Source organism: Protopterus annectens, chromosome 4.part1 (genome assembly GCF_019279795.1).
Source record: "Protopterus annectens isolate FY-2018-M chromosome 4.part1, PAN1.0, whole genome shotgun sequence".
NCBI lineage: Eukaryota > Metazoa > Chordata > Ceratodontiformes > Protopteridae > Protopterus > Protopterus annectens.
In genome coordinates, this window is record NC_056734.1 from 279,315,269 (window position 1) to 279,340,106 (window position 24,838).

Below are 24,838 nucleotides of genomic sequence, written 5' to 3' on the forward strand. Positions count from 1 at the left end.
GCTAAATCTGAGGGTCAAAATCAATAATCTTAAGTATATATCTATATATTATTATTTGTTAGCATTTAGTCTGTTCACTGATGATATGTACTAGCACTGTGCTATGATTTCTTTCCCATGGTCATCCCATGGTATTTTTTCAGTTTCTCTTTTTGTCAGTGCAAAATAAATAATGTATACTGTATTCTCTTTATTTGCACAAGTGGGTATTAAAGCACTACATTCAGCATTAATAACTTATGAGCTCCTGAAAAAGGGTTCATTTAGCCCAAAAGGTTGAACAGGCTGAACTGCACAGCTTATGTTAGTTCTTTAAAAGGTATCACATCACTTCAGTGTTTCAATATTTAATATATTGGCATAAAGGCTTATGAGTGGGTCACTGATTCTAACCTAATTATTATGTGTTTGAAAAACTGATGTTAAGAAATTCAACTTGAAGGTGCAAATTCAGAGTTGAATCTTTACATCCATTTTGAGACCAATAATATAGAAGATTGTGAGATGGCTGCCAACCATAACCTGTTTATTATGAGTTTGAGACATGGATGCTAAGACATTCACTTTGAGAGCAAAGCTTCAGAGATGAATCTTGGCATCTATGTCGAAAACATATAAAGGGTGATGATCAGAGACCCAATGATAATTCATTGTAGTGCATGTTTTATCTGTTCCATGTATTACTAGTTATAAAAAAGAAAAGAAAAAAAATGTGACGTGTTATGCAAATGTTATCAAAAAGACAGCGTAAGACATTCTGTTATGTTACAAAATGTCAGGGACACATTACTGGTACAGATAGCAGGCAGAAACAAGTTTGTTTTTTATTTTGCCACTGATATTTTCTAGTCAGTACTGAAATATCCAATCTTTCCTTCAAATAGTTTTTATTAAGGTTTAAGAATTAGATAGAGTATAACATTTAAAATATATAGAGAAATTAAATATTAAAAAAAGCACAGAAAACCAACTATTTATAGAGGTGTCTATTATATATCAAATACTCTAAATATTCATGAAATAGATTTTGTTACTGACATACTAGTGACTGTTTATTTAGCAGTTCTTTAAGTTTCATCCAGATGTTTTAAGAAGTGGTAATTCTGTTTTTTCTCTTCTTGATTATAAGGAGTTCTAAATGACAAACAGTTGCAATACTTATAAATTCTTTCAAAGTTGGAGTCAGTTGAGATACCATATCTTAATACCTGAAGTAGGTCATACTTAACAATTGTTAATATCAGATTTCACACTATGGAAGTCCTTAACTTAACTGATTTGTCTTTCTTCAGATATCAGAGTGTAATCACCACACTCCTTGCACTACAAATTAGTTATGAACAGAAAAAACAGACCATAATTCTTTGCAATACATAGAGCTTTAGTTGCCCTGATGTTTTACCAGTTACAAAGTAAAAAAAACAGCGTTGGAATGCAAAGCACTTTACAGATTTGAATGCAGTAACACACGTTGCAACAACAGCATTAGAAGCTTCTAGATGCTTCACTCTGCCACACGTTTTTAAGTGTGTTACAGTTTTCAAAGCTGCTAGTTTTCTGTGAGGCAGTTCTGTTGGTGATGCTGTCTCTGTGGTACCATGAGGCTCAGTAATAGCAACTTTTAAAAGAACAAAACAGCCTTGTAATGTACTTTTCTGAATCATAAAAGTGCATAGCAAGTTTATCCTTTTGCTTGTTTCCAGGAATAAAGAAGACATTTCAGTACTGTATCAGAAACTGAATGATTATGGTTGAGTTTGCTTTAAAGAACTGCACTTTTCATTTTTTTTTCTTTATTTCTGACAGATAATGGTTGGGATGGAAGTAAAAAACAGGAATTTCTTATTGTTACACAGTGTTACTGTCAGAAGGCACTTGATTATACAAAGAAGTACATGTGAGTAAAATGACCAGGGTACTATTGTGATTAAAAGCTCTGAGATGCAGTACTGAAACTAAAGTCTGATATCCTGCAGTTTCTACAGTTTGATCAAATCATTAACCACCTGAGAAAGGTTTGGTATGAAAATGAAGGAATATGGAATGGATACTGTTCTTCAGCTGTGAGAACAGCTGTTCTGATGCATGTGAGAATAACGATAAAATCTTTTTCAGTAACAGCATTTCATTATTAGCACACCTTCAGTATTTAGAATGTTAAATATCTTTATTGGTATAGAGTTGAGAACAGATTATGCAAATCAAACTGAAAACGTGCTAAATTTAAAAATCTGTGGATCACAATTACTTGCACACCAGTTTACATTGGTATTTGATTTGTTATGAAAACCAGTGGGATTCAGAGTCGAGTGTCAAGTTATAAACATGCTGAATTAGAATAGTGTTTAATGACCTTGTTTTGTTAAACTTAGCATTAGCAAAAGTAGGACTTATTCTAAGAGATTCAGTCTGATATCAAGTGCCACCATTACAATTTTTTAGTAAAAATGTACACTTTTCAAGGTAAAAAAAGTTAATTCATTCTCTATGGACAGTACTTATTGACAAGGTACATTTAAGGTAGTTCAGATGATATCTTTCTTACACTGCAGTTACTTTTTGCTCTTCTCTTTGTAATGGTGATGAATAAATTTGATTCATAAAACTGACAAATTAATTTGAATCTGACCTTCTAGATTTTGAACTCCCCCTGCTCCTCTGACTTGCAGATATCTTTCAAGCATATTACAAATCCACTGAACCATCCTCTACCTATTAAACCATAATTATATTATTTTACAGCTTATTGCACAGTAATAAGGTGGTTAGGTAATAACATTTCATATATGGTTGCCCTTCTGATTTCTCTGTTGGGATCAGAAAAAAATGATGAAATGAAACATTTTGCTTTTAGTCACCTCACTGAATTTTGCAAGATACAAATGAATGGTCCCTAATGCTGGAAGCAAGTGCTATTATGTACCGACTTTCCCTGTTTTCCCAAACATTTGAAAAGTCAGTTAGCTCATTTTAGAATGATACAGGATGTAAATACATTAAACCATAATGTGTGAAAAAAAAACATTGGCCGAGATTCTTGAAAGCCTACACTTAGTGCTGTTATTGAGAGCATGTCATCCACATTATAGCATGCTATTCCATATTTATTACACAGCTCTGCACTTAGTGCAGGCCTCACAACAAGTATAAACAGCAAAATATGCTAATGAAAGCATAAGCAGTCAAACTACAAGCTAATTAACCAATCAAACATGGCAGAGCTATTCAGGAATGTAACTGTGTACTCTCGTACCTTATTATTTTATCCTGAAATCCAAAGCTCTTTGGAATATAGTCATGCTTATACTTAGGAAAAATGTTAGGAGTTGCTGTTGCCATTGTTAACCTGTATGTGCAACAGGCTTTAATTCAAGGTGCTACTGCTGCCAGACCTCAGCCATGATGGAAATGGGTGTTTAGACCCTGTTTTTATCATGGACTGCATGACAAAGAAATAGTAGAGCAATACTGGTTGAACAGGGAAACACTAGAGGAAATATGCCACCTCTGTCACCTTCAACTGAGGCTCCAGAGAAATCATAGAGAACCCATCCCAGTAGAAATGAAAGTATGTTTAGCATGATATACACTAAGTACAGGTACTTTGAAGAAATCCATGATGTTACAGGCCTCATCTTCTAGAATATTACATCAGTTTCTAAATGCAATGCTACAACATGCAAGAGATCATATCTGTTTCAAACATACCCCAGAGGAGAGAGCAAGAATCATGAAAGAATTTTATGCAACAGCACACTTCCCTGAAGTTTTGGGGTCATAGACTGCACACAGATAGTAATAAAAGCCCCACCCATTGAACAGGGCAAGGCAGTACATTAAGAGGAAATGATAAATTTGTAAAAACTGTCAGGCTGACTGTAACATCCAAGGGGTCATCTATAATGCCTATGAAGGTAGCCCAGGCAGTTTTTATGACTCACACATATGGCACACCTATGTGCTGTACACAAGTTTTGCTAGGGATGACTTTCAACAAAGGCATTTAATGGAGGGTGAAGGTTATGCACTGGTACCTTAGATCATGATACACATGAGAAATCCGCACAAAGCCACTGAGCAAGGATACAACAATGCCCATGCATAAACTAGGAATATCATAGAAAGTGTATTTGGTGTGCTCAAATCAAGGTTATCATGTCTAGACACATCAGTCGGTGCTCTGCAGTACAATCCATGCACCTATGCACAAATACTCACAGCCTGTGCCATGTTTCACAATATAATTATCAGGAAACAGTTTTGACAAGGACAACAAGGAGCAGGACCACAGTTTCCTGATGAGGACTCTGAGAGAGAGAGACATAAGCTGCAGATGGTGCTTAGAGATGTAGGTGTGCACAATATGCCATGGCTGTAGCTAAGAAGCAAAGGATAGCACACACACTTACTACTTAAGTGAAGACCTAAGAGCCTAAGCACATACAAATATTAAAACTGATGCCTTCAGAAGTCCACATCCTTCACTTAAGCATGTAATGGTTGTGTTCTCTTAGCAACACACAGAGACAACCCCCGGGGACACATTTTGTACCTAGAGTATTAAAAGGATAAATGCGGAACCTATATGAAAAAAGAGGTATCTAACTATTAACCTCATATGCAAATACTTATATGTCCCTATGCTGAAACACATCCCAAGTGTACAGTAATGTCAGTAATAGTTTATGAGTGATGTTGGCTATATACAGCTCTGGATTTTGCCCAGTACTGTGTTTGAGCATTTCAGTTGACCACTGTATATAAGCAGATCAATGGTAGCATCATTTACATAAATATAGCACTAAGCTGATAATTAAATATCCACTTTGAATGCATTACTTAGAATGCTAACAAAATATAATGAGGGCCAACAATAAGATAACCAATCATTCACAGCTGTGTAGGAATGATAAATAAAACCTTTCATCTGCAATACAATTCATTAAATCAAGCTTCTGAGTAAGCAAGCATCAGCTATCTACCTTGTGCATCAGACATATATGTAACTCTAAGTTTAAAAGAAATGTGCAAAGGGTAGGGCATGGTCATCATCACTTGTGTGTGGGGGGGATACAGAAGGGCAAGCCTGAAACCAAAGACATGAGTATGTGTGAGTAACAAAAACATTATTCATTACATTAAGTATACACTTGTGTATGCTCACCATCCACTGAGAAATTAAGCTAAAGTTTCTGAAAGAGCTCGAATATTAGGTTTATTTGATTGGATCCATCTCTAGCTAGCCTGCTATATCAAGCACAGAACTACCTCCACACATGGTCTTTCATTAAATATTTGGAGAGGTGTGGAAATCCCAAAACTGTTAGTAACAAGCTTTCCATCAAAGACAGAACAGAAAAAAGCTTTTATTTCAATTCTGCTTAAATATTTAAGTTGCAATTATAGTGACCTGTGTACTGATACTTCTTTGTACTTTTTTTTTCTGTTTTCCATGTTTGTTTGCAGTTATTAAATCCCACCAAGATAAGAACAGTTTTCAGAAAGATCTAACACAGACAAATGCTTGGTGCCAAATCCATGACTTAAATCTCAATGTCAAGAAATGCACTAAAGTACCTTTTGGGAAGTCAACCACCCCGAGTAACTATGTCATCAATAAATCAACCCTAAAAATTGATTCACTAGTCAGGGATCTGAAAACACATGGCAATAGCAACCTAGCTTCTGAACAGCATGTATCCAGGGTAGTAAGAAAATCCTTCTGTGTTTCTCAGCTTATAAGGGCATGGCATCTAGGTCCAGAAAGGTCATCTAACTGCTGCACTCAGCTCTCATCAGACTCATCATAGAGTATAATGCCCTCTTTGGTATGTACCTGATCAGACTCATGCAACAAGATATGTATAGTGTTTAGATAATGTGTGTGTGTGTGTGTGTGTGTGTGTGTGTGTGTGTGTGTGTGTGTGTGTGTGTGTGTGTGTGTGTGTGTGTGTGTGTGTGTGTGACAAGCACTGTGCTAGCACTGCAGCCCAACATCTCAGACAGGTATGAGCCATGCATTGTAGAGTAGTCAGGTCAGCATTGTTGCACCTGACCACAAGAACTAACCCTGCCAGGAGTTGCTCTGCTAGTTCCATGCCCATAGCTAGAAGTTAGGGTGCTGCCTAAATGTGAGCATTGTCTGCTGAATGAACTACCATCATGGCTATGTCCAGGACCATAACCACATGGCCTATGATATCTGGGTATGGACACTGAAATCACTGAAGTAGTGCCACTATCTGAGCAGGATCTTGCACGGACTCATTGGCTAACACTGGCCAATGCAGCAGTTCTCTGGTAATATTTCTGCGGACCATCCCTGAGCAGACATTCCATTATATACACTGCCAAATCAGTGTGTTAGTCATCCTGTCCAAGGAGTCACCTACATGGTTCAGGCAGTCTTGCACATCAGCATGCACAACATTGAAAACTCTCACTATCTTTTTTGTGGCCTGGTGGAACATAGCATCATGTGATACATGCTGACACACCAACATCAGTAGGAGGGTGGACAGCAGCCCTCCTCTGAGCACCTCTACCAACTCCCCTGTGTGGTACATTGCCCTCATGATGGCTACTGGAAGAATCTACTAGCTATGCAACTGGAGTAACCACCATACCTGACAACTGTACATATTTCTGCAGAATGTTCAGATTTTTGTCTTATATTTTTGGCCCATTTTTCATAAAATAGTGGATATGATGTTGTTAATCTTCTTTCCATTCATCACTGATGGGTCGGTTCTGAGCCCCTCAGAACCATGTAGGCCTAATACCAAGCTCACGTACACCAAAAAACTCTCGAGCTAAGCTGCTACCCACAATGCCCTTCTCCCTGTTACCTCAGATCTCATTTGCTGCATAGCCATATAGCCGAGCTCTCAAGCTAAGTGGTATATTTTTGATATCTCTACCTAGTCACTTTCTAAAACATTCTAAGACTTTCTACTTTCTACTTTACTCATTTAGAGTCATTTGTAACTTTCTCATACCTAGCTCTACTCATTGGGTAATTATTCTTACTATCACTGGTATGCCCTCTCCTTACCCTTGTGGTATCTCTTGATACCATTGTTGGTATCTTCTTTTCTATATCTTTCCTGACTAGTAAACTTGTTGTAAGTGTGTTTGTGGACATGTCTGAGAAAAAAATGATCTTCACGATTTAAGCACTGTGCATCTTGCAATGGCAAACTTCCTAATAGCGACTCTCATGATGACTGTGTTTATTGCCTGGGGGTTCCTCATCTCTCTGTTCAACCCCCCTATCAAATCTGTCAAAGTTTCAGTCAGCAGATGCTGAATGAACGCAAGAATAAATTGATTTTGAAAGGCCTTCTTGCTTCTTCTTTCTCAGAGGCCCTTTGTGTGTCAGAGGTCTCAACCCCTCCAATGAAGGATAAGAAACGTCCCCACTCTGATCCCTCTCCTTCCGCTGGTGAATGAGGTAAAATGCCCAAACATAAGGCCCACAAAACGTCCTCGGAGCGTAGGCTTGCTACTTCAGCTCTGACTACTGCTGTTTCGAGCTCTGTTCCAAGTACTATTATGACTCAAGCCATCTTGGATACTACCAAATTTTCAATGTTGGCGCTGCCTTTGGCACCGACTCCTCCAGCTACAGCACCAGCCTTGCCTTCCACTACATTGAAATCTGTACTGACCACTGCCACTACTTGGAACCGATAACATCAACTCCAAGTACCCCATCAGCACCAAGCCCTTTTACTGCACCATTGATTCCTTTGCTTCCTGTCTCCAAATTAGAGACTATGGTGCCATTAGCTCAGACACCATGGACCTGATACTCCCCCTCTTTGGATCCATTCCTTAGTCAAATGTATAGCCCTTTTTTAGATCGATCCAACTCCCCTTCAGGAGTATCCTCAAGGTTCACCAGGAGTCTATCCGAACTTGATGTGGTGCACCTGTTGGATCAGCTGTTAACAGCCAGAGGGATACCAAATGTTCCAAAGACTCATCTTCCTCTGGGATTTGGGTCTATCTCTCCTAGGACTCTGATGTATACTCCTCCTTTGGACCCGTCAGTTCTGAATCCCATTGCTCTTCCTTTTGTGGAACCCCATTCCTCGGCACCGAAAGTGACTGTCACTGAGGCTTTGAGGCCATCCCTTTGGTTCTTGGTTCAGATGGAACCGTCCCTTCCTCAGACTCATGGTTGAGGGGGCAGAGTCCTCAATTCAGGGCACGGTTCAGAGTGTTTTATCGGTTCCGCCCTTGGATCCAGGGACTAGGCCTGCTCCTATCCTGCTTAAGACTCCATCTCTGGGAGTGGGAGGTTGTCCTTGGTTCCAGGCTCCCACTCCTCTTTAGGTGGGCCTGCTGTCTGGGCAATGGAGAGGGTGCTTGCTTTGGTAAGCACTCCTCTGTTGGAACTTCATCCTGCTCCCTCTGAGTTACAGCTATCACAAGGCACCTCCCCAGAACACTGGGAGGAGAAGCCTTGGGAAACCCCAGTTTGGGGTACTCACCCTTCCAAGTCTTCCTCAGATATTCCCACTGAGGAACCTCCTCAGAAAAAGGCGTGCAAGAGGAAGCACATAGACTCTCTTGAAAAGTCTTTGACAGAAGATATGGACTATGATGACAGGGAGCAATCCCCATGGTCACTCCCAATGATGTCTCCTTTGGAGACATCCTGGAAGCATTAAAACAGAGGGGTGGCTGGTACCCCCCCAACCCCTCCTCAGAGCAATCCTTGTTCCTGCAGGCTTTTTGCTCCCGCCCTTCTACCTCTTGGGTGAACACACCTGCTGACGAGTTAATCCAGCTCATCATGCAGCATGCTTGATAGAACCCTGACTCTATTGAGGCCATTCCCCAGAGCCCTGATAAGATTCTTTCTCCCCTGGAAAACCATCCACACTGGTCCAGAGGTTTGCCATTTGCTATGGTGGTGGCAGCGGCCACTAAAAAGGATCTAGAGGAAGAAAGCCCTACTGTTCACCCAACCAACAGAGAGTCTCGGGCTGTGGACAAGTTAGGGAAGTGAGTCTTTGCTTCAGTGACCTTTGCTGTCATGTTCCTGAGCTACTTGGCACACTTCATGTAACTCCAAAGAGATCTGATTACCAAACTTTCTGCATCCCTCGCGGGGTCAAGTTTCTGATGAGGCACGGGACAAGGTTGCCTCTCAACTTGCCACCCTTGAATCTATTTCTAATTTTTCCATGAGGCTGCTCTCCCACAAAACCCAAGGGGCAGCCAGAGCTGCGGGTGCAGGCATAGTCATGAGGCGTCATGCCTAGATGCGCATCTGTGACCTCGCGGACTTCTTCAAGTCTTCCTTTTTGAACCCTCCTATTGAACCAGTTTCTTTATTTAGTTCTAAAGTGAAGGACATGCTAGCCAGGAGCGAGCAAGATGGAAAGACTCTGTCTGCCATTGGCCTACATTTTTCCAAGCCTCAACATTCCTTTTCCAGGAACCAGAGGAGTGGAAAAATCTGGCACAAGAAATCTCAGGGTCCTTTCTGTAATGCTCGTGGTGAGGATTCCCCCAGAGGCAGAGGGGGTTACAATGGTGGAAGATGCCCCTTTAGGGGCAGAGGGGGTCCCTGAAACCAAGACTCCAGAGATTCCTTCTCTGGGCAGTCTTATCAATGCTCCTGAAGTGTTGCCCAGTTGCTTTCCTCTGGAAGCAGTCGGGGCTCATTTTTCTATGCACCAAACTGCCTGGTGCTCTATTACAAATGATTGATGGGTGCAGAGAATAATCTCCAGAGGCTACTACATCCCTCAAAATTCCTGTCCAAAACCTACAAAAAACCTTTCCAATGTTCCACCCAATCAAAGGGAAGAAGCAGCTTTGGAGATAACAAAGCTGTGTCAAAAAAGAGTCATCCAACCAGTATGGATCTGGGTTTTACTCAAGATTCTTTTTAGTGCCAAAAAAGACCGGGGACTGGAGACCCATCCTGGATCTCAGCCACTTAAACAAATCAGTTGTACAAACCAAGTTCTGCATGGTCACTATTTAATCCATTCTCCCATTTTTAAGGGATGATGTTTGTATGTGCTCGATAGACCTCCAGGATGTATATTACCACATCAAAATGGACAAATGCTCCAGGAGTCTCCTTCACTTCTGGCTAGGAGCCAACCATTACCAGTTCTGAGCCTTGCCATTCGGTCTCTCAATGGCCCTCAGAGTGTTCATGAAATATCTAGCAGTGGTGACAGCTCAACTGAGACTTCAAGGATTCCAAATGTTTCCATATTTGGATGATTTGCTCCTCTCCACCCCCACCAAGCATCTTCTGACTATGGCCCTCCAGTACACTCTTTCACTAGCAGAGTCCCTGGGGATCCCTTTACACTTGGAAAAAAATCCAACTTAAAACCTATCCAACAGCTGGAATTTATAGGGGCAGTGTTCGATACTCGATCTTGTCTGGTATCTCTCCCAGCTCATAGGCTTCAGAGGTTAAGACTGAAAGTGTGTATGATACTCTGTCAAAAGAAGGTGTCAGTGAGGGAAGTTCTCCAGGCTCTGGGGTCCATGGTTGCAGCTATTCCAATAGTTCCTCTGGCAAGGTTACACATGAGACTGTTACAGTAGCTTCTATTGTCCCAGTGGTTTGCAAATCTTCACCCCCTAAACTTGCAGGTGCTCATAACCAACTCTTGCAAGCAAGATCTCCTTTGGTGGATGAGGCCAGATGCAGAACTTTGGTGTTAACCATTTCAGACTCCTCAACCCAATGCCACTGTGACCATGGATGCTTCCCTGATATGGTGGGGGGGGGGCATTTTCAGGGAAAGACAGTCTAAGGCACATGGTCGAGCTTAGAGACCAACCTGCATATCAATGTTCTGGAGTTAAGAGCGATGCTGTTAGCATTGCAGGCATTACATCCACTTCTTCCCTCTGTAACAATTGTAATTCAGTCAGACAATATGTCAGTAGTCTGGTACATCAACAAACAAGGAGGAACCAAATCCTACCCCCTGTGTTGAGAGGCCATGAGAATTTGACACTGGGCGATAGCTTCCAACCGCTTTCTAATAGCAACACACATCCCAGGGAGTTCCAATGTGATTATGTTTAGGTTGAGAAGATGCATTTTCCTTCCACATGAGTGGTCTCTCAATCCCAAAGTGACAGCAGAAATTTTCAGCCTATGGGGCCAGCCCTGCTGCGACCTCTTCGCCTCCCCTACGAACAACAAATGCAGTAGCTACTTTGCCCTTTTTCCCCCAGAGGGGTAGTCCACAAGAGATGTTCTGACTCATGATTGGCCCATGGGTCTCCTCTACACCTATCCTCCAATTCCCTTGATACCTCTATTCTTAAAGAAAGCTACTCAGTTGAGATGCAAGGTGATCCTCATCGCCCCATTCTGGCCTCATCACGTGTGGTTCCCCTTCCTCTGGCCTCATCTGTTACAGCCGCCATGGATTCTGGACACTCATCCAGACTTAATTTCTTGTCCCCAAGCGTTGACTCACCTAAATCTGTCCAGTCTCAAGCTGACGGCTTGGTTTCTCCACTTCCATTAGTCCCCAGGCAGGAAGCCCTTTCCTCACCTGTTCATGATATTATTCTGGCCTCCCATAAACCATCCACCAGAAAACTTTATAGAGATAAGCGGAAAAGATTTTCTCTATGGTCTAAAGAACGAAGGCTAGATCCCTTCTTAGCCTCAGTCTCTGTCATTCTTCAATACCTTTCTGAGTTCTTTGAAAATAGAGCATCAGCCTCTACCATACGAGTCCATTTAGCAGCAATTTCCAGTTTTCATAACAGGTTAGAGGGCACTCCAATTATGTCCATTCGCCTATGCAAAACCTTTTTCAAAGGAGTATTTCACAGCAGACCTCCAATTAGGCATCCCTTAGAGATATGGAATTTGTCCCTAGTACTGCAGTCACTGTCTCAACCCCCCTTTAAGCCTGCTGCAAAATGTGATCTCAAATTTCTTTCATGGAAATCTCTCTTTTTTGGTAGCTGTCACTTCAGCTAGATGGAATTTAGAATTACAGGCATTATGCATCAAGAGACCATACTTAATATTTCATAAAGACAGAGTATCTCTATGTTCTAATCCATCTTTTCTCCCCAAAGTGGTTTCTGATTTTTCTGTGAATCAATCCATAGAGATCCGAGTGTATTTCCTGAACTATTCCAATAAAGGAGAACACTGCCTACACTCCTTGGATGTGCATAGGCAACTACATTTTTACCTTGACAGGACTAAATCTATCCACGAGACAGACCAACTTTTCATTTCCTTCTCTGGTCCAAGAATGGGATATGCTGTTTCAAAAGTTACTTTATCAAAGTGGCTCAGAGATTGTATTTCTTTTTCATATTCATGTGCAAACGAGCCTAGACCTCCTAATATCAAAGCATATTCAACTAGAGCTATAGCAACCTCTGTAGCTTTTTACTCCAGAGCCTCTATGGATGACATTTGCACAGCAGCCATTTGGGCTAAACCACACACTTTCATCAAACATTGCAAGTTGGATATGGTCTCCAGGGGAAGAGCGACCTTTGGCTCAATGGTTCTCAGGAATGTTCTTCCATAAGGGCCACCCAGGTTTCTCAGGTAACTTGGGATTCTGTCCCATCAGTGATGAATGGAAAGAAGATTAATAACATCAGATAAAGAAGTTATGTCTTACCATAATGTTCCGTCTGTGTTCTTAATCTTCCATTCATCACATCCCACCCTCCGTCCCCCACTAAAGGCTCCTGGTGGATCTCATGGGTCTTTGTGGTGTGTCAGGGTTTTTGCACAGAAATGGCTTCTGCTTTATTTCTATATGTCTTATGCAAACTCGATCTGAGGTAATAGGGAGAAGGGCATTGTGGGTAGCAGCTTAGCTCGAGAGCTTTTTGGTGTACACAAGCTTGGTATAAGGCCAACATGGTTCTGAGGGGCTTGGAACTGACCCATCAGTGATGAAAGGAAGAAGATCAGCAACACAGATGGAATGTTATGATAAGACATAACTTCCTTTTTTCTAGCAAATATTTGGCAAATCATTGAAGATTTAAGTCAGAAAATAATGACAGACGTTTATGCTTCAGACTTCATACCCTTCAGAAAATTTATGATACTGCAATGCCAGTTATTAGATCTGCTTTCTAAGTTTATAAGAGAAATATTAAAAAAAAATGTCCCTAGATTTGGGCCCCCCCCCCCCCATTATTTATGGGTTTTTCCAGATTTCTTAATCTAAGACATTAAGTGGTATGATAACCACACTACCCTGATCATCTCTGTCACTCAACCTGTCTTATGTCTGAGGTCTCCATGTCATGGGTATTTATATGCATACTGACTGTGTCTGACATATAGGCAGGGGTTGCTGGAGGCACAAACTCAGTGTCAGACTGGCTTTCTGCACCCCCAGACTGTGCCTCTTCATTGTTGCCATCATCATCAGAGGCTATTGATACTCTGACTTCAGGCAGCAGGAGTTCCAGAGTGCCACTGACAGCGTCATCTATGATAACAAGTAATCAACACAACAATGAGAGAAATAGAATACAAAGTCATCTAACTTATGTCATATGTAAAATATATTTTAAGTAATAGTGGATGCTAATACAATGCAAAAATTACTTTCATGTATATATAAATCTATGTACATAAATAACAATAAAAAAGTTGTGTTTACCATGTGTAGGTCCTCATGAAAATTCAGAACCTGATGTGTCAACATCAAAGAAAGGAAGATAAAACATGGCTAATAAGTATTATAATGGAAATGACACAAGAAACAGAAAACAATCCCATGTAAATCTGCAGAAAAAGAAACAACTCATGCAAAAGTCTACTGTCCAGTTTAATTCCTCACACACATATAAATATATATAGACATACATATATTTATGATAAGAATTATTTGATTATACTGCATACCAGGAAGTTCTGCAACACACACACTTGTGCTGTCCTTCACATCAGCACCAGCATCAACAATTCTATGTGAACCCTCTGCTGAGCTGTCTGGATCTCTGACAGTGGAAAGGAATTCCTTTGTTTGAGTCAGTGGTGGTTTGGTAGCAGGAGCAACCCCTCCTGGAGCCATACAATCCAACCAATTGCAGTCACCCTACATTTTATGCCCATTATCATGTCATTTGCCCTATGTCTGACTTTCTGATAGGTACAGTCATGGCTTCCTACAGTATGAACATCATTGATCCCCTGCTCCCAGGACTTGCCACCTCTTCCCCTGTCTAAAATGAATGAACTATGTTGACATACTGTCTGGATGATACTTTAATTCTCTGTATCATTGTATGGTGGTTTACACAGTGTAGATGTGTTGGGGACCACAGCCATGCATGAGATGAAACATAAAAGAACAAAAAAAAAAGAAAAGAAAATAAAGCCACAATGGATCATTAACAAAACAAATGTGTATGAATATATGCATCCATCATGCACAAAGTAATTGAAAAAGTAAGGCTCGCTATGAGTACACACAAGTTAATACAGAACTCACCCCTACCCAGAAAAAAAATAAAGGAAATTAAATTTCAACAAAGCTAAAAACATGTAAGGGACAACAGTTGCATAATGCTGTAGTACAATGCAGGATGAATAAAGAAAATGTACAGTTTTCAAGTAAAAAATGGATAAAACTTTCATTGGATATTCACTTTTGTGGAGGGCAGGCAAGTATATATCACAGGCTTAATACAATTTGTGAGCTAGAAATGCAAAACCTATGACCTTGGTAATAAATGATACAACACTCTTCTTCAATAACTGCTCAGATTCACATAGAAAAGTTTCAAGAATTTCAGGTAACATAATTTACAAACATTTGTAATGGAAATAAATAACTAGTAAACATGGCTATGCTAGCAGCAAGGAACAAACAATGTAGGCAGTACACCAACTGGTATATTATGAAATGCAATCTATCAATAAAGTTAAAATCAAACATTTAGTAAAAAATGAAAAAAAAAACAGCAACATAATTTTGCATCCATTCAGTTGTTAAACTAGTAACACATTTTTAATGCAAAAAGCAGTAAAGCCAGGCAGTCACCCCTACTCTGAAAAAGTTCCTTATCTATGCAATTACATTTGTATAATGCAGATTCACCACTCTGAGTATTGTAAATATGCAAATTATGTGTGAACACATTAGCATTCATGAATTCCACAATCAATCTAAGTGCAGGACAGGTAAACATGGCACAAGGACCTTTACAATTGCATGCACATGACTTTGCACTGCAAGAACAATCATTGAGAAGTGTTACCAGCTAAGGACTTAAATGTGTATGATTAGTCTGACTGCAGCAGAAATCAATGTTTCACAGTCTGTCATCTTTGATATATCCTTACTGAGGATGTGTCAGGGAGGAGAGACCTACAAGTAAGTCTGGTATTACATTGACTGACTTAGAGAGAGAGAGAACAAGATTTTTAACATTTTATGCATTCTTTATGACCACACTTTGTGCCTCTCAGTAGAATATTTGTCTGTAATTTTAAGGAAGTAAATTACTCATTGAAACAGATTTAAAAAGCAATGCAAATGATCCTGCATTGTTAGAAAAGCATCGATAAGGGAAGGATGCTCACAAAATAAAGAGAAGAAACAGCTGCAGTGTTGCAAATATTTGTTTAATATTGTATAATGAAATATTATCTGAACTGTGGCCAATATCCCATTCATCCACACATCTACTGACAAATTACAAAGGACATGTTTCAAAACTTGGTTCTGTTGCACCTTTAATGTAAACTTATATAATGTCACATTCTGAGTATATATTATCTACTTTTTCTTCTTCCTAGTATATATGTCTGTGGCAAATAATGATAATAATCTCAAGTGTATGTTTTTAATGTCCAGGCTTGATGGTTTCAAATCCAGACATGGTGTTGTTTATGTGAGCATAGTGATGTTTAAGGAGCATATGATCATGTAGCAAGACAAGAAAGATGAAAAACCATCCCAAATATGCATTTTAAATATCTGTCTCATAATGCTTCTCCTTTTTCTTCTTCATCTTTTGTTCACAGTTTGGCATTGTGCACTCTTGACTGGCAGTACTCCCTAGCAATGAATTATGGTTAACTTCTTAAGATAAAAAAATAAATAAATAAAAAAGGTAAATTTAATTTGGAACACCATCAGTAACACAATTGAGACTTTTGCTGGTATGCTTTCATCAGCACTCTGGAAAGTACTGAGTGAAGAAATTCCACCTGTCAGCTAACTATCCCTCTGTAGCACAAAGTATAAATGAAGTGACCTTAGAGAAATAGGCCACATAATGCAGGGTTCAAATCAAGTCTACAAATGATTTTATCATTGGATTCAGAATAAATATTGAGAGCCACTTTTGGATATGAAATGAACAGGCTAAAATCTGTGATAAATGCTAAAAATCATACCTGTAGTCCATGTAAATTGATGTTATAAATGTGTTGTTGCAAACATACTTCTTTTTATTATTAATAACAATACAGGATATGGATTTTATAACATATGCCATTTGTAAAGTGTGATAAAACAAAGAAGTAACATGAGTAACATCTCACAGTTAACCACCATGACTGTAATACATTTTATTGTGCATTTTTTATATCATGAGTAATTGTGTACACTGTGCCAAGAATGATCTCCTGCCTTTTGCTGTGTGTCCCCTTTCACAACAATTGCCATTATATGAAATCCTGATGATGTGTCACCTAAATGCTACTTGTGATGTGGCAAGCCAATGTGAAATGAATGAATGTGTCATGTGAATGCTAATAGTGATGTGTTCCTTGCTAGATACATCCTTTAATTGTGTTAGTTTGCACATGTTATTTGTTTAAATTGTTTTTGTTTGTTTTCCTTTTTTCATTTGTGCACTGCTTGACAGCATGCAAACATAGTTTATGGCCGAAGGAAAAAAGTGACAAATTTAATTTGACCAGCCTTCTCTATAGCAAACTAGCCTGATGCAGATGCACAACCATCAGTACTCTGGGTAGTACTGAGTGAAGAAGATATGCATATTAGCTAACTTTCTCTGTTGCACAAGGTATATGTGCAGTGATTTAGAGAAATAACACAGATTTGCAAAGTTTGAATTCAATTTACAAATAATTTTACAGGGAAGTTCTGAATAAATATCGACAAACATTTTAGTATATGAATGTGTTTTTGGTAACTCATATGTTCTCAGTATTGCTGATATCATGTCAGCCATTGCCTGTCCCCTTTTCAATTATTTAGCATTACCTAAAGTCCTGATAATGTGTGACTGAAATCAAAGTTATGATGTGGCAAGTAAATATGAGAATGATGGATATGTCATTATAATGCAGTTTTTGTACTGCTCATTGATAGATATACCATTTGATTGTTTTAATGTTCCTTTCAATTGTTTTCAAGATTTTTTGCTATCTTTTCAATTGCACATCACTTGGCAGTGCACAAACATGGTTCACAGCCAAAGGAAAAAAAAATAATAATTTAATTTGGCCTGTCTTCTGTAGCACAAACTTGCCTAGTGCCAGTACATTTCTATCATCAGTCTGGATAGTGCTGAGGGAAGAAAATGCACCTGTCAGCTAACTTTCTCTGTGGCACAAGAGCTAAGTACAGTGATGTTAGGGAATGAAGACAGCTGATGCACAATTTGAATCAAGTTTACAAAACAATTTACATGGAGGGTCTGAATAAATATTGACACACATTTTGATATAGGAATGTGTTGTTGGAAACTCAACTATTCTCATAACTGTTAACAGCATGCCAGCTTTTTTATGTCCCCTTTCCCATTATTTGGCATTACCTGAAGTCCTGATAATATGTGACAGAAAGTAAAGTTCTGATGTGGCAAGTAGATGTGAGAAAGATAAATATGTCAGTGTAATGCACTTCTTGTTCTGGATATTTGTTGTGATACTTGTTGATTGTTTTAATTTTCTTTTCAATCAATTTAATTTTTTTGCTGCATTTTGCATTTACATGTCACTTGCAGTGCACAAGCATGGTTCATAGCCAAAGAATAAAAGTGAAGAATTTAATTTGACATGCCTTGTGTTGTGCCAGTGCACTATTGGTGGTACCCAGGATACTGCTGAATGAAGAAAATACATCTGTCAGCTCACTTTCTCTGTGGCACAAGGCGTAAATTCAGTGATGTTAAAAAAAGAAGATAGATGCATGAACTGTAATCTTACACAGGGTGATCTGAATAAACATTGACACACATTTTGGTACAGGAATGTGTTGCTGGGAGCTCAACTACTCTCAGAACTGCTAACGACGTGCCAGCTGTTTTCTGTCCCCTTTCACATTATTTGGCATTACCTGAAGTCCTGATAATAGGTGACAGAAAGTAAAGTTCTGATGTAGCAAGTAGATGTGAGAAAGATGAATATGTCAATGTAATGCACTTCTTGTTCTGGATATTTGTTGAGATGCCCTTTGATTGTTTTAATTTTCTTTTCAATCAGTTTAATTTTTTTGCTGCCTTTTGCATTTACATGCCACTTGCAGTACACAAACATGGCTCACAGCCAAAGAATAAAAGTGAATAATTTAATTTGGCCCTACTTCTGTAATGCAAACTAGTCTGGTGCCGGTGCACTGCTGTCATCAAAGTGGATAGTGCTGAGTGAAGAAAATGCACCTGTCAGCTAACTCTTTCTCTGTGGCTCAAGGGGTGACTGTAGTCATCTTAGAGAAAGAAGAGAGGTGATGCACATTTCAAATTCAGTTTACCGATACTTTTACAGAGGGGGTCATAATGCCTTTTGTCACAACATTTTGATTAGGAATCTAACACCAAATGCGTATTAGAACTATGTGTATTGCAGCAACTGTATCATTAATGATTGCTATATAAACCCATGTAATATGTGTAAAATATATTGAGCATGACAATGATGACAGTTAATTTGAAATGCACTTGCACTGGTATGATGTGCACAATAGTTTTGTTATAATTATTATGACTCATCACATATTATAACTATGTGTTGAGGACAGTATTTATGTAACAAACCCAACATGTATTATTCATGTCATGCAACTCCATGTATCTGATATGTATTTACAACCACAAATACTGTGTTTTATATGGAAATGCAATGTCGCAACTAAATGCACACATACAGGCACCTAAGTACTTTTCCATTAATTTTTAAATTAGTTTATCTGTAACTAACATATCAACAGTAAGTTCTGCATCACCTGCACTAGTCCAGTTACTTTCACACAAATGTGCTTGAATCTGCTGTGCTATAACAATACAGAGTAAAGGCACTGCTTTGAAACAGTTCTTACATTGCTGGATGTAATGAATTGGATGTTTGTATGTTGTGTGTTGAGATAACTCTCCTGTCTGTATACTGATGTTTTTGTGTATTGTCATTGGTTGGATTACAACAGTATGTCAAATTATTATTTCGTGCCATTTTATATTTCTATCACACGTTTAATTGCAAACACCTGTATTTAGTTCCAGTTAACAACATTTTATGATCATAGTATTTGAATATTGCAGCAATAAAGCAGTTGCAAATACACTCCATACCTAACAGGAGACTTAGTCAAACACCCTTACCCTGTTTATTTATTAATACTGGTTTCTACTCCCCTACCCCTTCTTGCTCCCTGTAGCAAACACATTATTGTACAGAGCATGACAGAGTAATAATGAGGTAATAAGTAAGAGTAACACATCATATAGATGGTCCTACATGTCCTATAAACAAAACTGTGTATTTCTTTGTCCATCTCTCTCTCCTTATGCTTCCTGCTTCAGTAAGTTGTCACTGTCCCTTCAATTGTGTGATTTAAACTGTATAAATTAGGAGTTCCTTTGTAATGTGGTGCGCTAATGCTCAGATCTATAGAATTCCAACATTCTCCCTTGTCTCGTTAATAAGTGACTGCCCCTTCAAACCAGCAAAAGTAAGGTTGTGAAGTAATATTTCCTCTATGGTATGTTGGCATAATTCACATGTCAGTAAAATGCTTTTGGCATATTGCAAGTGTTCTATTCTAATAATAAGTAAAAGTCATATTCAATGTTTTAGTTACATTACTATTATGTGTATAATTCTTTTCTTCTTATCTTATTAACCCAGCATTATTCTGATTATGTCTTAATCATGTTTCTATTTTTTGACCCCTGCTTACTGTCTATTGGAAACACTTGAATGTACATAGCATGTCAGATGAGGAAAACTATTTAACAGTAAAAAGTGATGATAGAAGCAGAGAGAGAAATGGAGACAGTGATAGACAGACAGAGAGTATTATACTTTCAGATTTGAACTTTGTGAAGTAGGATTTCCTAAAAAAAAGCAAAAAAAAATGCATTCCAGAGGCACAACGCTCGACACTGGTATAGGGAATCATGATGAATAGTCACTTTAATTCACTCACAATACAATAATAAACACACAATAAAAACAATTATGATTTCCTGTGTGGTGTGGTTAGATAATACTGTAGTCTGTAGATTTGTTTTGGAATACTATCAAGGTTTGAATCTAAAAGTATGTCAAACTGTTATCAAATGTTTTGCATGACTCCTTTGTGCTAAATGTTGGCTACACATTTTATTAACAGACTATTATTCTACAGCTGTATTAATATGCTTGCTCTTTATTGTAAACACTACCTTGTACAGATCTTGCCTGAATAATTAAGATGATAAAGCGAAGAATAACATGACACAAAGATGTGCAGAAATAGACCATAAGCAAATCTCTTCCTTTGTCTGTATTCCTGTCTCCCAATCTCTCTTTTCAATTTAATGTCTTAAGCTTTTGCATGGAACATGGCATCATGTGCTAATGATGAGTGATGGTAAATGTCCTTTCACATCTTACGGCAAAGTAACATCCTACAAATGTGCTTGGCCTTGCTGCACTATACAAACACAGGCTAATAGTACTATTGTGAAATAATTCTTGTAATATATGCATTAAGCTGAGAGATGTCATAAACACCTTATGGGATGTTACACCTGTCCTTAATGTGATGAAGGCCAATGCCTACATTTCCCTTGCTTCAATCTGTTGTCAGTGTCCCTTGAAATGTGTCCTTTAAACTTAGAATTTATTGAGTTCCTATGTGTTCAGCTGAAATAATCCTCCTGTCTGTACACATTTTTGTTATACTGTCAAGGGTTTGAATCCAGATGTATATCGCATATTTATTTAATGTTTTCACACATTAATATTATGTGTGTAACTGTGTTCTACATATGTTGCCAAACTACAGTATTCTCTTTGTGTCTTCGTGTTTTCACTCTTTTACATCATCTTCATCCGTATTGGAAGAACTTTATTATACACAGCAATACATCTGTAGTGTATATAGTTTCAAAGGATGTGCACAGTTCTCCATGTTAATGTTTGCTGTTGTCATCCCTACCTTTAAGAATGTTTTGAAAATCAGTGACAATTGGAGGCATTAGTAAAAACATAGATTTGATTTTGTAAATGTTTATAGTTTAGAAAATGTAAGATAACACAACACAACACAGCACAAATATATGTTGAAATGAATCATAAACAAATATCTTAGTATGTCTATATGTGTATCATTGTCTTCAAATGTCCCCCTTTTCCCACCCCTTCTGTGTCATCAAATAAGCCTCCTTGATCCAATACTGTTTCCATAAACCATGTTTCCCCCAGCAATAACATGCTTGGTCCCTCATGTACTTCAGAATATACCTGTATTCTACATAAAAAGAGTAAAGGACTACAACTGTCATGACAAATATGCAATTCCTGACACAAGAAACATGGCCATAACAAATATCTGTTCTGTATTCTAGCATATTCAGACATGGCTGCATGTGTATACTGCTTATTTGCATGAAAGTTGCACAGAGGACCGTAAACTACTGCTACTTCCCATTCTAAGTTAAATACCTAAGGATATGATTACACATGTGTTAATACTTTCCCATTAGGTCTCTTAATCTATGTCTGCACTCCAATGGTTACATTTGTAACTTTGTTAAATGATGTGTAATCTTTTCACACATAATCTATCAGTGTTACATAACAGTGCACTGTCACATTTTGGAAGTGTTTGTGTGTATTGCCAGTGCACATTGTCCAAACATGAGCCAATACAACTGACAGTGACAAAATAAATGAATACTATTTGCTTACAATTATCCTGGGATGAACTGTCATGAATGCTTGCTTGACACTCTATAGTTTTACAGTTATGATTGTCATTGAAACACCATACTGTTAGATGGGTACATGTCACAAACAATGACACAATGTACATGAATGACAGTATATAGATGATATCAGAGCAATATGCGATTACTTGGAACAAGCACAGTGTTGTTACATTGACCTGTTTAGACACATGCATTTGCCACAAAACCTGTGATACACACTAGCTGATCTCCAAAACATTGATGTGTTAGTACTTACAAATGTGCATTTTCACATTTTTAAATTCAGAGTTCTCCTGTGCTGCTTGCAATTCATACTGTGCCCCCTAGGTTTTATAACTTCTTAGGAAGGTGATTTGAATCTGACAGTGGTGAACTTGTATGTGTGGTTCTAGAGTCATGTAAGTAAAATTTCAGCAACAGGTGTGCTGTGTATGCTACCACTCGGAAGAAAAAATTAACTGTGGGCATAGGTCGTTCTGTACTTTATCCCACTTTTAACACCATCTTCTCTGCAACACACTGATGAAGTCATCCTGTTGAAAGTGTACTCTCTCCCCTTAAAAGTCAGACTTTTCCTATGGCACTTGCAATTAATAATATTTTCTCTAGGTTGTGTAACTACATAGGTAAGAGGCTAAAATAAAACACTGGTGAACTTGTGTGTGTGGCTTAAGTGTCAGATATGTATAGCTTCTTCAACAGAATTACTGTATCTACTTCCACTCAGGAGAAGCATTTACTTTTTGCCCCTCTTATATCTTTAGTCGCATATCAGTTTTTACTAATGTGCATGAGTCAGTAATTGTGAACAGGATTAATTATTATTGCATGAATTTGCAAGCATTTATGGTGAAATGTTCTCTGTGACATAGACACATTTGACAGCATTATTGGAGTACATTTTCCCATTTACACTCCTTTCTTACTTATTTTTGCAATAATGCCTGTGTATTCTGTGTACATTCTCACCACTTAACCCCCCTGCATTTGAATTCCTTCAATGAACTTGCCCTTACTTTGTTTAAACTATCCAAGCATGCTCACTTATCAGGTTTGACTTTTGTTTACATTTGTATGCCCAAGCTTCCCTGTACCTTTTCATGATTACTAACACTTCTGATGACCCTGAAAAGTGCTGACAAACATGTATAAAATGTAGACCAACCCAGCTCCATGACAGTCAAAGGCTTTATTAGACAAAACCAACGAAACAATGAACCAACATTGAATGAACAGTGTGCAAATAAAATATCAGTATCACTTAGCGCTTTCACCCATTCAAAAACTGGGGCATCATCAGAGTGATAAATAAAATGTGAAATCCCAGTTCTTAAATTCACTAAGTACACACACCCTCATCGTAAAGCCAATCAAAAGTCTTAAACAATTAAACAATTAATAATTCAACTATTTGACTTTCAAAAAAGTAATACATAAATAAATATGTTACAAATATCGAAATAAATAGTCATTAAAATTCAGCAATAATCTAAGCAGTATTAATGACACATTGTATGATAAAAATACCTTAAACTAATATTCTATATAAAATGTCACTACCTAGTAAAAACCATAATAACCAATTTAAAAAAAAAAAACATGCCTGTTATACATTTTAGATAGTTTCAAAGTTTTTTTGATAATACATACTGTACATAAGTTGATACTTAACTGTATGGTCAGTTGTTGTGTATAAATTGTTGCTGTCATATTAAACACAGTAAGACCTGTGTTTCAAAATACTAGACAGTGAAATATGATCATTGATCCCTGGTGACCTAGATGCATCTAACCTAAGCTGCCACAAACACTCCTTGATTTCCAATAGTCTTGGCATCACTGCCTTTATCATTGTGTGGGATTCTATCCACTACAAAAATAATTTTTTTTTTAAATTAGTGCAACTCTGACTGTGTATAAAAAGAGCATTTGTGTTTTTTTTATTCCTTATGTCTCTTGTGTGCTCCAAAATCCTAAGTCTTAATTTTCTAATAGTTTTCCCTACGTAAAACGTAGGGCAACTTAGACTTGTATCAATATATACAACCATTTTGGTGTTACAATTGCAGTATCCTGGACATCTGATGGTTCTACTGAAGTTGTGCACTACAACATAGGGACCATTGTAAATGTATTTACAAGTACTACACAAGCCACATTTGCTTATTCTAGAATTCCTGTATAAGTCAGAATTAACTTCCATCTCTATCAACTCCTTCAAGTTCTTACCTCTACTGTAGGTGAAAACAGGTGTATCACCTACAATAGTTTTAACTTCGTTAGTAAGAATACTTCACCATGTGTCATAAATAATAGTCTTGATCTTACCAGCAACGTCGTTGCATGGCAGGATCATTGCCTGCCTCTTGTTGTTTCCTTCAAAATCTTCTTTAACTTTGTCAATCCTAGTGATATTGTCTCTAGTGTCCTTCACCAAACCTCCTCTCAATATTGGTTTGAAGACTGTGTGTCTTTTCTCCTCTATCTCTAACCTTATTTTCATCAATATGTCATGAGGGAAATCTCTCCCAATCAACATATCCACCAATTTTGATATTTCAATTTCATACTGGTTGTCGTCACTAATAAGTCTCGACAACCTAAGCATTTGTCCCTTCATTGCATTCTTTTTCTGAAAAAAAGGGTGGCAACTCTGAAAATGTAGAAA